The sequence below is a fragment of the Bufo bufo genome, chromosome 4 (genome assembly GCF_905171765.1).
Source record: "Bufo bufo chromosome 4, aBufBuf1.1, whole genome shotgun sequence".
NCBI lineage: Eukaryota > Metazoa > Chordata > Amphibia > Anura > Bufonidae > Bufo > Bufo bufo.
Window position 1 is genome coordinate 526,050,189 of NC_053392.1, and position 12,257 is coordinate 526,062,445.

At 46.8% G+C, this 12,257-nt stretch overlaps 1 protein-coding gene across 1 annotated transcript in view; it reads left to right on the forward strand.

Annotated features, from left to right (window-relative positions):
• Positions 1-11,268: 11,268 nt before the first annotated feature.
• SPTBN1 (spectrin beta, non-erythrocytic 1) overlaps positions 11,269-12,257 on the forward strand; it is a 184,297-nt gene continuing 183,308 nt past the window's right edge. Inside the window, exon 1 of the mRNA XM_040429744.1 lies at positions 11,269-11,410. The gene's annotated coding sequence lies outside the window, so the exon portion shown is untranslated. The remainder of the gene's footprint in view (positions 11,411-12,257) is intronic.

Sequence of the window (12,257 nt, forward strand, 5' to 3'; positions counted from 1 at the left end):
TATTTCATTCGATATGTATGGTAGTGAAAAGGAGCATCTTGCAAAGATGGTTGCAACCAGTAGTGCCCACGATAACCACTATTATAGAGGAACTGAAACGACTCTTCTACCTAGAACGTCTAGATACAATGAGAGTCAAAGAGAAAAAAACATGGAATCTGTTCAAAAATGGAAAAAATTCATTGTCACTTATATGTCGGATACCGAAATCCGATTGGCCATAGGTCCCTTCTCATTAACAGAGTGGTACCTAACTGAACAGCTGAAAGGCACCTTAGGCAGATTACTGCTATAGGTATTATTGATCGATGATATATTGGCATTACAGTGTGTGCTAGGATGTAATGAATGAATTACAAAAAAACTTGGTATTATCAGCTATCAAATAGATACTCGCTTCAAAGTATTGTGAGATACCCTGGAAACTCATTATGTTGTACTCATTATTCTTTTATTTATTTTTTCTGTTATATACATTTATTTTATAATTGGGGTCTGCGCACCCTTTTGTTGTGGAAAAGCATTTGAAAAACAATAAAGTGCTGTTAAAAAAAAAAAAAACTACAACTCCCAGTATGCCTACAGCTATCAGCCTACAGCAGGGCATGATGGGATTTGTAGTTTTACAACAGCTGGAGAGCCGCAGTTTGCCCATTCCTGGTGTAGCGAGTGGCAAAGCCCTGCCCCCTACTGCACTGAAGCCCTCGTTTGCATAAATAATAAAAGTATAATTTTAATCAGCAGGACCAGGGTTGGTCCTGCTGACAGGTGCTATTTAAGTGTTATATTCTGTTCAGTTTGTGTCCTACAACGTTAAGCAACAGCACCATCTTTTGTGTAATGTAACTGCTAAGTGTTATGGTAGGGATTACAGTGAAGCCCTGAACTCCACCTGCAAAACTGTCCCTGTCAACTTGCACAATCCGTCCTAGGGGACGGCCCACAACTGGACGACAATCCCTACTTAACTAAGTGGAGGGGCAAACCTAAAGGGGTAAGAGGAGTGCAAATATATAGAAGTCAGAATCAGACAGGCAAACCAGGATGGGATCAGAATCCACAAGCAAAGTCAAAATCAGGCCAGAGTCCAAACCAGAGAGATATGTCAGAACCAAGACAAACTACAAACACAGAGTCAAATACCAGATGGGGTCAGTACCAGAAGATCACGTCAGGAAATAAATGGCAGTCAGGAGCGAGGTCAGGGACAATCCGAAAGTCAGGAGACCAGAGATCCAGAGGTACAATACAGCCCAGTGAGGCTCCGAAAACCAATCACAGGCACTTGTTGCCAGCAGCTTCCTGTTTAAATCTCCCTCTGCCAGAGAGCATGTGGCATTGGAGCCGCGTCTAATTGGCCTGACGCTTCTGTTCCCTGATAGGCCGAGTAGAACTCATGACAGCGGGACTTGCTGCCATTGCAATGGATCAACGCTGGCGCCGCTGCTCTGCAGAGGTGGCGCCTGTCACGAGAACACTGCCACTCTGCCAGGTGAATCCATGACACTAAGATTTTGTGCCTCATCTTAGAACTGTAACCATCAAGCTGTTGTAACACTGTATGTGAAGACATATAGATGAACTGTTAGAACTGAGTGTGTCCCTCTCTTACTCCCAGCTAACTTCTCAGAAACCCCACCCCTGGTCTATGGTAGGTCACACAGGCCTCCACTTTCCACCAGGTATGAATGTGGTCTCCACTAACCCACGTCCTGCTCTCAAGGGCACTCACCAGACTACCTTTTCACCAACAAATCCCTTTAGCCTGCCATACCTAGAGACTGCACTATCCAGGCCACTGTAGGCTTCCAGGTCCTCTCCAGTTCCTCACTTGTCCCTCCTGAGCGTGTATCTATCATAGTCCTCAGTGGATCCTGCTGCACTCTGCCCCAAATATGAAATTACCAGCACTCATCCCTCTCTAACCTCCTCTAGGCTGATTCTCCCAAAGCTAACCTCACCCTGGGCTATCAGCACTCAAGTTGACTTCAGCGGTGGCCTGCACAAACCTCAGCAAGGTACCCTCATTCACAGCCAAACCAACACACCGCACTCCCACTAGAATGGTAGTAGCACTGCAGTAACCAGTTCTGTCCACTATACAGTGAATGGAGCTGTGTAATGCCAGTGCCTATTTCCCAGCACCAAAGAAGAGCTGGTCGTCAGTGGTGGCAGAAGTGAGACCTCCACCAATTTGCTATTGATGACCTACCCTATAGACAATTCATCAGTATAAAAATCCTTGAGAATCCTTTAGGGCATTTTTTATGATTGTGTTTTACTCATAAACATGCATAATATTTCAGTTCTTATCAAACTGATAAGAAGGGGTTGTCTCACTTCAGCAGATGGCATTTATCATGTAGACAAAGTTAATACAAGGCTTGATTCATTTTTCCATCACATTATACACTGCTCGTTTCCATGGTTATGACCACCCTGCAATCCAACAGTGGTGGTCGTGCTTGCACACGATACAAAAAAAAGTGCCGGCCTCTCTGGTTCCCAGGACCGTGAGAGTGCACATAGGACAATGCTTTTTCCTATAGCATGCAAGACCGGCCACCACTGATGGATTGCAGGGTGGTCGTGGCCGCTGGAAACTAGGCAATATGGACAATCACAATACATTAGTAAGTGCCTTGTGTTAACTTTCTCTACATGATAAATGCCATTTGTTGAAGTGAGAAAACCCCATTAAATAATTGTGTTATGAGGTCAGGAGATTAGAGATAACAGCTACACATGAGACATCAGATGACAGGATTCAAAGAACACAGAAACTGACAGCCTGCAAACAGACTCATTTTTAACCCAGTTCCTCAGAAACAGCTGAACATGTTTAATAAAGACCAATTGAAAAAAAATTTTTTAGCCCAAAATGAGTAAACTACAATCATAAAAAAATGCACTAGAAAGTACACATAGCCTTTAAGTCACACCACAATTAAGAATGTGAAAAAATAAATAAAAATCGGAATGATTGCTATCATGTACGTTTAAGGCCAGTACAGTAAAAGAATGAATGAAAAGTCAGATTCTTCTACTTTACAGGACACGTCCCAGTCCTGCCGCCTGTAGGCCTCATTATACATCCAGCTAGGTGCCTACGGATGTGTTTTTTCTGCAGACTAGCAAATTGCAGCCATACATTTAAGGCAGCAGCATGTATGTTATCAGGTCCCTAAGTCAAGCAGACAACTAGCAGGCATGGGGGCCTAGATAAGGGCTTTGTCTGCCATGGGGGCTACAAGGAAGGGGTAGGATTACTTTCATTGAGTCCCAGGAGGAAGAGAAGAATTTACTGAAGTATGTGTATATTTTTAACTTCAAGAAGGAAAACTGACCAGGCAAGGAACATTTGTTGGGAACAGTGCCTATCAGGAAGCAGTCGGGGGAGGGAGGAATGTAAAGTAGCGGCTTGTCCTCCTTCCCATGTAATTCCAATGCTGATGGCCATTGAGAAAGCCTTAGGGATACAATGATCATTAACTTCAATGACCTTGTTTGTTAAGCACATGTTGCCTTATTTCTATGCAGTAACGTTAGGAACTTTCTGCTGTGACTTTGTGGATATTTTATGGGTTACGTGACCTTTATTTTCATGATTGTGTCCCTATACTGTTCCCTATGCATAATGACTGGTCAGTTAGACAGGACAGTAAGAGGCAGGTCTTGGGCAAGGCCAAGAAGGCCACATCAAGGTAATGACCCATGAGACCTTTGTGGCAGTTTTATTTCAGTACCTATGGAACTATATAGAATTTTTATGGAACTACCCGGATACATTTTTGTTAGATAAGGATGGAGATGATTTGAGACTATGGCTTCATGTACACAATCATACCTGTACTTTGGTCCGCCGACCATGGATCCGCAGCATATGGCAACATTCCCCTTGCCACATGGATCAGCAAAAAAATACAGATGTGTGCATGGCCCCATAGAAATGAAGGGGGGTCAGTGTGTTATCCACAATAAATATGCAAGCAAAATACGGTTGTGTGCCTAATATGGAGGAGCACCAAAGAATCGGAACAGTTTGAGAAGTTTCAGGAACTCCCATTAATTTATATGGAGAAGCAACTGCGGAGAAATCGCTCCATGAAGTCCGACCCAGGATCCATCCATACCCCATCGGCTGAGATCCAGGCTGGTGGCAGGTGACCTCTTCTGGTTGGCATATCACAAAACCTGAGCAGTGATGTCACTACGTAGGGATGTCTATCGTTCAAGTCAACTCTGAGATCAAAGTCTACGCATCATATACTATATAGAATATATCACCTAACTAGTAAGAATTGGTTACTGTATACATCAATATAACCTGATACTAAACGTATTACTGACCGACAGGCAATAGTCATAGATTGTATGCAACTCTGGCCACTCTTGCTTTTGACTTGGGATACTTAGGGGGTCATCAATTAAGATCAGCGTTTTAGACGCTGGTCTTAATACCCCTTTAAATGGCGGTGGATGCGCTGAAATTATGTAGAGGCGCCAGTCTCTACATAACTTCTGCGTATCCAAAGCCTGGCTAAATCTACGACAACTCCCTTGCTGGCGCAGGTTTAGGCCATTTTCTACACCTAAGGGTACTTTCACCCTTGCGGCAGAGGATTCCGGCAGGCAGTTCCATCGCCGGATCTGCATCCGGATCCGTCTGACAAATGCATTGCAATACCGGATCCGTCTTTACAGTTTTCATCCGGAAAAACGGATCCGCTATTTATCTTTTTCACATTTTTAAAGGTCTGCGCATGCGCAGACCGCAAAACCGGATTCGTTTTTCCGAAACACTTGGGGCCAGATCCGGCATTAATGCATTTCAATGGAAAATAATGCCGGATCCGGCATTCCGGCAAGTGTTCAGGATTTTTGGCCGGAGAGAAAACTGCACCATGCTGCGGTATTTTCTCCGGCCAAAAAACTTAAAAGGGACTTAACTGATGCATCCTGAACGGATTGCTCTCCATTCAGAATGCATTAGGATAAAACTGATCAGTTTTTTTCCGGTATTGAGCCCCTGTGACGGAACTCAATACCGGAAAACAAAAACACTAGTGTGAAAGTACCCTAAAACAGGCGTAGAAAATGATAAATGAGATGGGCCAGCCGGCCCACCCCTCCAACGCCACCTTTTTTAGACCTGGAGTGAGTGGGGAAAAGTTGCAGATTGCATGTGGACGAGAGTTCTTTAAAGGTAACACCAATTTTGGACTATGTACAGTAATACATGAGTAGTCCAGATCACTATTATTTTTCCCCTGCTGTCAGCACTCAGAGCTGCACTGAAATACATGGTCAGGACTGATGTGCATGCGCACAGGAGTCCTCTCCATTAAGTTAGTCCAGACTGCATATTTCAGTGCTGACAGCGGGAATGGGGGAAAGTGGGAAAATAAAAAATAGTGATCTGAACTCCTTATGTGCCATGTATACTCCCCGACTGCACGTACACTACGTCCTGTATAAAACTGCATTGTGAGCGGATCCTAAAACCCACCGTAAGGCACTTCCATAATTGCCACGTATGTACAGCCAGTAACTACAGCCAACCCTTTCTCAGGATCAGAGTCCATGATGCTGGACCCTCTCCGATCAGTGTCTTATAACAAGTATTATGGACATTTTGTAAAACACTTTTCATGAGAAAGTCCCTTTAAAGAGGTTCTTTAATGCAATGCGTGAGTGAGCCGAGACCTTCTAGTAAATCAGAATTTATGACTGCTAATTGGAAGGACTATGTAATGAAGTGAGAATAAGGCTGGCCCCACCAGTCAGTTCTGGCACCGGCCTCTTACTTCATAGTGTAAGTTTTTCCTAATGCAGAAGCACAGTCAGTGCCTTGTCATTCCAAAATGACGTAATTCTTATTCCACCAGCAAATGTGCAGCTCAGCCGAGTGGATTTACACTGCAAGCCATGGGCAAGGAGCGGAAGAATGGAATGGGAGAAATGTACTAAGGATGTGGCATCATGTTCAAGGGGTCATCGCACAAAAGTTATTCATTAGCTTTCTGCAGGATAGGTGATAAATACCAGATTGGGTGGGCTCTGACCAGTGGGACCCTCCCCCAGGATCCTGAGAACGATGGGTCCTTCAGTCCCCTCTCTGAATGATGCGCGCAGTAGTGCACATGTCGGTCCACTGGTCCATCCGTCTCGATGGGACTGATGGAGCGCTGTGTATGTGAATGGAGTGGTGGGCTGTCATGCATAGTACTGCTCCATTCAGAGAGGGGACTTGAGGACCCATGGTTCTTGAGATCTTGGTGGGTCCTAGCAGTTGAACCCCCCCCCATAATCTAATTTCTATGTGAAATCTGCATTAATTGACATGTCAAAAAAAATAAGAAAATGTCCGCCTAAAAATTAAAAATAAACGGGCGTGAACTTACCCTTAAAGGGCTTTTTTTCTGAAACAATTAACTATTAAGTGAAGGCCCCTAGCGAGCATCACATACTGACAGATTCATATTGCCTGCTCCCCACTGCTCTGGTACTGAGAGCTGGCTCCCATTGCTCCATCTTCTGGTCCTCAGCTTGTTTCCTTCTGCCTGGAGTTTAGACATGATCCTCTGTGCCGCTGCAGCCAATGACTGGCTTCAGTGGTGAGCTTTTTGCTTGGGGACACCTCACCCCTGAAGCCAGCTATTATCTGCATCTAAGTGACCATGTCCATGGAAGAAAACAAGTTAGGGACCAGAAGATGAAGGAACGGGATCCAGTGAGAAGGACAGAGGCGGTGGGGAGCAGGTAAGTATGAATCTATCAATAGCTGATGCACGCTAGGGGCCTTCACTTAAAAGGGTTCTCTAGGAATTATTTAAAATGGCAGCCAGCGACCTGTCCTAGAATGTGAGTAGGACCGCGCCACTTCAAACAGCTGATCGGCGGAGTTGCCGGGAGTTAGACCCCCACCAATCCTGAGGATAGGTCATCAATATCAAACTCCTAGAAAGCCCTAAAAAAGTGTAATGCAACCTGAGCTGAATGGTACTATTGTGCCGCTGCTGGTCAAGGGCCAGTAATGGGGCTGTAATTACAACAAGGCAAGAAATGGCTCTGGATAAACACAACCTGAGTGGCCTGTCAGGGGCAGCACGCTGCTTGTAGGGTGTTCACATCCCTCCTCAGGGCTGTGGCAGACTCCATCTCACAGTCATCGCTATACAGCAGCATCTCTCCATCAGGCGGGCGGTCCGGCCGCATGGTGGTGGGCATCATGTTAGGACCTGAGGACCACATGCTTACTATCAAACAAATACCCGCTACTGTCTGCTTATAATCCTACAGTGGGGCGGATTTATCATGACATACATAATGGTGTTAGGGACGTCATATTGACGAAACCCCCTTGAAACCTTTGTGCCTCGTGTTTGAATGTATCTGGAAAAGTGGGCGGAGCTTGACACCCATAGGAGAATTGTGAATTCAGCTCTGGACTATCATATAGGGTTTAACGCCTTATGAGACAAGTAAAGCAACCACAGTTGGTCACCGCATCAGGAGTATATGCTTGTAATAGAAAAAAACATTGACAGGGGGTCATTTATGAAGCGAAGGACGCCACTTTTTGGCATAGTCTTGTGACAGATTCAGTCGCAAAGGGGATTTGCAGCCGAATCGGCGACTTTTCCCTGCTCATTACGCCACATTTCCTAGGTGGCGGAAAAAGGGGGCATGGTGTGGGCGGGGAAGGCTGGTCGATCTCATTTACCATTTTCCTGTTTTTTGGCGTAGAAAATGACTTAAATCTACGCCAGCAAGGAAGCTGGCGCCCCTACATAACTTAGGCGCATCACGCGCCAGCAGACATGTTAGTAAATGTCCCCCATAATGTACAATACTTGTACAGCGGCCTTCACTTAAGGGGGTTTTCCGGGAATTCATCAGGATAGGTCATCAATATCAGATGGGTGGGGGTCCGACTACTGGCTCTTCCTGGGCAAGTGATGTCACATTCATCGGTGACATGGCCTAGGAGCAGCTCAGTCCCATTCTCATCAGTCCAGTCCCATCAGATGAATGTCAGCCACATCATCAAATGTATGAGGTGTCTCGTCTCTCCCCAACTGGAGAATATCAACATGCCCGATCCTTTTTGTCCTCATGTGCCTGGCAGCGGTTTATTCCATCCTCCCTATTGAGAGAACACATGCATGTTCGGCCAAGTGTGAATGGGGTTGTTTGAAAGAACAGATATTGGCCAAACCAGTGTTTGGGTGGCAGCTAATGTGTATGACCACCATTAGATGCATATCAAGGGCACCTGCCAATTTTAAGTGGCATCAGCCATCCTCTTACATATTTTGGGCTCCCAACTCTCCCCTGATTGCAGAAACAAAGAATGTGTCGGCAGATAAGAACCATTTAGCCCATCTAGTCTGCGCAATATACTGAAATCAAGGGATACGAGGATAGAGCTGTTTTATACCAACATGTCCGATCCTTTTTCTCCTGGGCAGATAAACCACCACTGGAGATTTCTGGCAGCCGCTGACTTCTCTCCATTCAGCATACAAGCTGAGCTCACCATGCACGTGTATGGGGGAGCAGTAGAGGTGACTGTCAGGTACCTTCTGTGTATGGCCGGCCTTAGACATCGATGGGGGCCCCGTGTCCTTTACTCCTATGTCTGTAAGGTTTACACCCGGGTACCTTTTTCCACAGTACTGAAACATGAAGCCACCAAGTACTGTACACTTTAATGGGGTATACTGTTCTTAGACATTCATGGCTTATCCACAAGATGGCTGATAGGTGTGGCCCCACCTCTAGGGCCCTTCACTGATTGGGAGATCAGCGGTCAAGTCTATGAGACTTGTCTTCCAATGGTGGTTATCCACAAAAATGGCAGTGTTGCCTATAGCAACCGGAGTCACTTCCAGATTTCATCTTCTCAGAGCTCATTTTGAAGTGAAAGTAGTGATCTGATTGGTTGCTATGGGCGTACCTACCATAGAGACAGACTAAAGGGGCTCAGTGCTGGTGGGTGCTGTCTCCTACTGGATGGTGAGGACATGTGCAGGACTCCTCTCAGGAGGAACTACATTATAGCAAATAGGAGGATGGGGGACTGGAAAAGGCACTTGGAGGCAGGAGGGGGGCAAACATCAGGCCATTTCATTACTTTGGACAGCTGAAATGTACTACTACATTTACTGATAAAAATGATGTTTTAATATATACAAATGAGCCTCTAGGAGCAACGGGGGCATTGCCATTACACCTAGAGGCTCTGCTCTCTCTGCAACTGCAGCGCCCTCTGCACTTTGATTGAGAGGGCCAGGCAGGTGTGATGACGTTTACACTCCCTGGCCCTGTCAATCAAAGTGCAGAGGGCGCTGCAGTTGCAGAGAGAGCAGAGCCTCTAGGTGTAATGGCAATGCCCCCGTTGCTCCTAGAGGCTCATTTGTATATAGTAAAACATCATTTTCTCAGCAATGCGGGCACATATGAACATGGGACCAACACAGATGCCTTCGGCTGCCAAGCGCACATGTAACAGGTCAGCCAGTATCATAGGTGCAAATCTGCTGACAGATACCCTTCAAAGGGGTTGTTCAGGTTCAGGTTCCCTAACCTCCCCATGATGCTGGGGATGCGGAGAAAGGCATACTTACATGCTTCCTGCCGCTGTGTTCTGGCTCATCCAGTCCCCACTCATAAATATCTGGTTAAAAGGCGTGGGGGGGTCATGTTGCCACTGCAGCCAATGATTGGCTGCAGCGGTGACTTGTCCTCCATGCTTCACGTCCCCCATTAAACCGGAGGGTTATGAGTGGAGACCGTGGCCAAAAGGTCCCTGAACCTGGACAACCCCTTTAAGGCCAGTTGGACACTAGTGTTTAGGTTCGGGCAGGGAACAGCCGGTCGGATCTCTCTGCATTCGGGCATTGCCGGAAGCTTGACCATCCCCATTAACTATAAGAAATCTGGCCGCAACCCTGAAAATATGCCAAGAATCGGATGGAAGAAAACCACTGCCGGGACCTAAACGCTAGTGTGCAACTAGCCTAAGGCTCTGTTCACACTTCTGCTGAGATTTTTTTACTCTTCTGTCATAGGAACCAACGTATGATGGGCCCCGCTGATTTACAACGGGGCCTGTGGGGTTCCACCACTGTGTCTGCCATTTTGACAGGAAGATAATTCCACATGGATCCTGATCCGTGGGTACTCCACAGCAATATGGCCGCTTGTATATTTTATTGGGGATTTTTAATTCCCCATAGAAGTCAATAGGAAAAATCTGCAAATGAAATTGGCACGCTGCAGATATTAAAAAAAATACACATTGCGGATCATTTTCTGTGCGGAAAAATGAATGCATGTGGCGTGTGGCGATATGTCATCCACATACCTGGTGCTGTATAATGGGCTTTTACCTGTGCAAATCTGGATGTAAAATCTGTCACGTTTCCGCTACGCCATGTGAACTTATCACCCAGCTCGCCTACAGTCCTCCTACAACAGGAGCGTGCCATTCCAACACCCAGCTTTCCCAGAATCTGATATAACAAAGTAAGGGTACTTTCACACTAGCGTTAGAAGAATCCGGCAGGCAATTCCGTTGCCGGAACTGCCTGCCAGATCCGAAAAATCAGTATGCAAACGGATATCATTTGTTTCCGGATCCGTCTGACAAATGCATTGAAATACCGGATCCGTCTCTCCAGTGTTATCTGGAAAACCGGATCCAGTATTTTCCCCCCATTTTTAAAGGTCTGCGCATGCGCAGATCAGAAAACCGGATCCGTCAGTGCGGTAATTTCATGAACACTTGATACAGGATCCGGCATTAATACATTTCAATGGAACTGGAAGACATCCTGATACATATTGAACGGATTGCTTTCCATTCAGAATGCATTAGGACAAAACTGATGCGTTTTTTTTCCGGCATTGAGCCCCGAGGACTGGACTCAATACTGGAAAACGTTAACGCAAGTGTGAAAGTAGAATATAGAAGACAAATATAATATAAAACACAATCTAGTCAAATACAGGCGGGGTATACTACTACAAGGAGACTTGAAAGGCTCGCATTAGAACGACGTGCTAAATGTACAAGAGGTGGTGCAGCAGCCTAGAAATGAGGATGCAGTGCCCGGGCAGTGGGGGGATGGGTGGAGCCGCCGCTGCTGATGGAGACGATGATGGACTTGGAGAGGGGGCGGGGCTTTCTCCTCAGCGCAGGGCAGGGTGGCTGCTGTGCCTCTCAGTCTCCTGCTGAGGTCGCTGTGGCGCTGGCTCTTCCCCGCCCCTCTCCGGGAAGAATCAGTGCAGCTGTTGCTGTGTCTGAGGCTGCGGATTCCTCCAGTCCACTCCCTTCATTTCATCCCTGCTCGGTGCTCAGGCGGCTGCCGTCCTGCAGGCTCCACACTCCCGGGCATTCCAGGTAATAGCTCCAGACAGAGCCCCGTTATTCTGCCTTACCATGGCGGGGGAGCTGCTGGCAGAGGGGGGAGGGGAGGATGGCGGGGAAGCTGCTGGTAGAGGGGGGCAGCAGCACGCCATAGACAGACCTGTGCAGATGCTGGAGCTGGGTTTGGGCTTCGTTTTGCATTGGGAATGATGGGCAGGGGAGGGCTGGGCGCTCTGCATCATTGCATTGCAGCAGAACAGTCTCCCTCCTCTGCTCCCCATCCATGACAAGGGAAGAAGATGGCAAGGAGGGGCTTGTGGGGCCCCCGACCGCTCGTAGGTGCCCCCTGGGGAAGGGGCTTTGGTCTGCTGGTGGGTGTAATAATGAGAATCTCAAGGAGAGCCAGGGATAACGGGACAGGCGTGGTCCTGGTGCATGGAGGAGGCTGGTGCCCATGGGGTGCCCACACACCTCACCGCTTATATAATAGGGCAAAGCAAAGAGGTGATTTTATTATATATATATATATATATATATATATATATATATATATATATATATATATTTTTGTTGAGTTCATGATTATTATTTTTATTTTTACAATGCCTTGGTGTCACCGTTTATTGCCCAGGTCGTATTCCTTATTATTTGTGCCACCATGTCGTCAGCTTTACGTCTGAACAGGTGGCCAGTAGTGCCCTGTGGAGGTCCACATCTATACGCCCCCCCCCCCCCATGCTCAGGGTGACATCTCCCCTGGTATAATGTGCAAGGTACAACATGCGCTGGAGCCTCTGCAAGGTGCCCCGCAGGCGCTGGGGTTGGCACCTTCCCTGGCAAGGCGGGCGCCGATTGTGAGAGATGAAAATCCTCCGCAAAG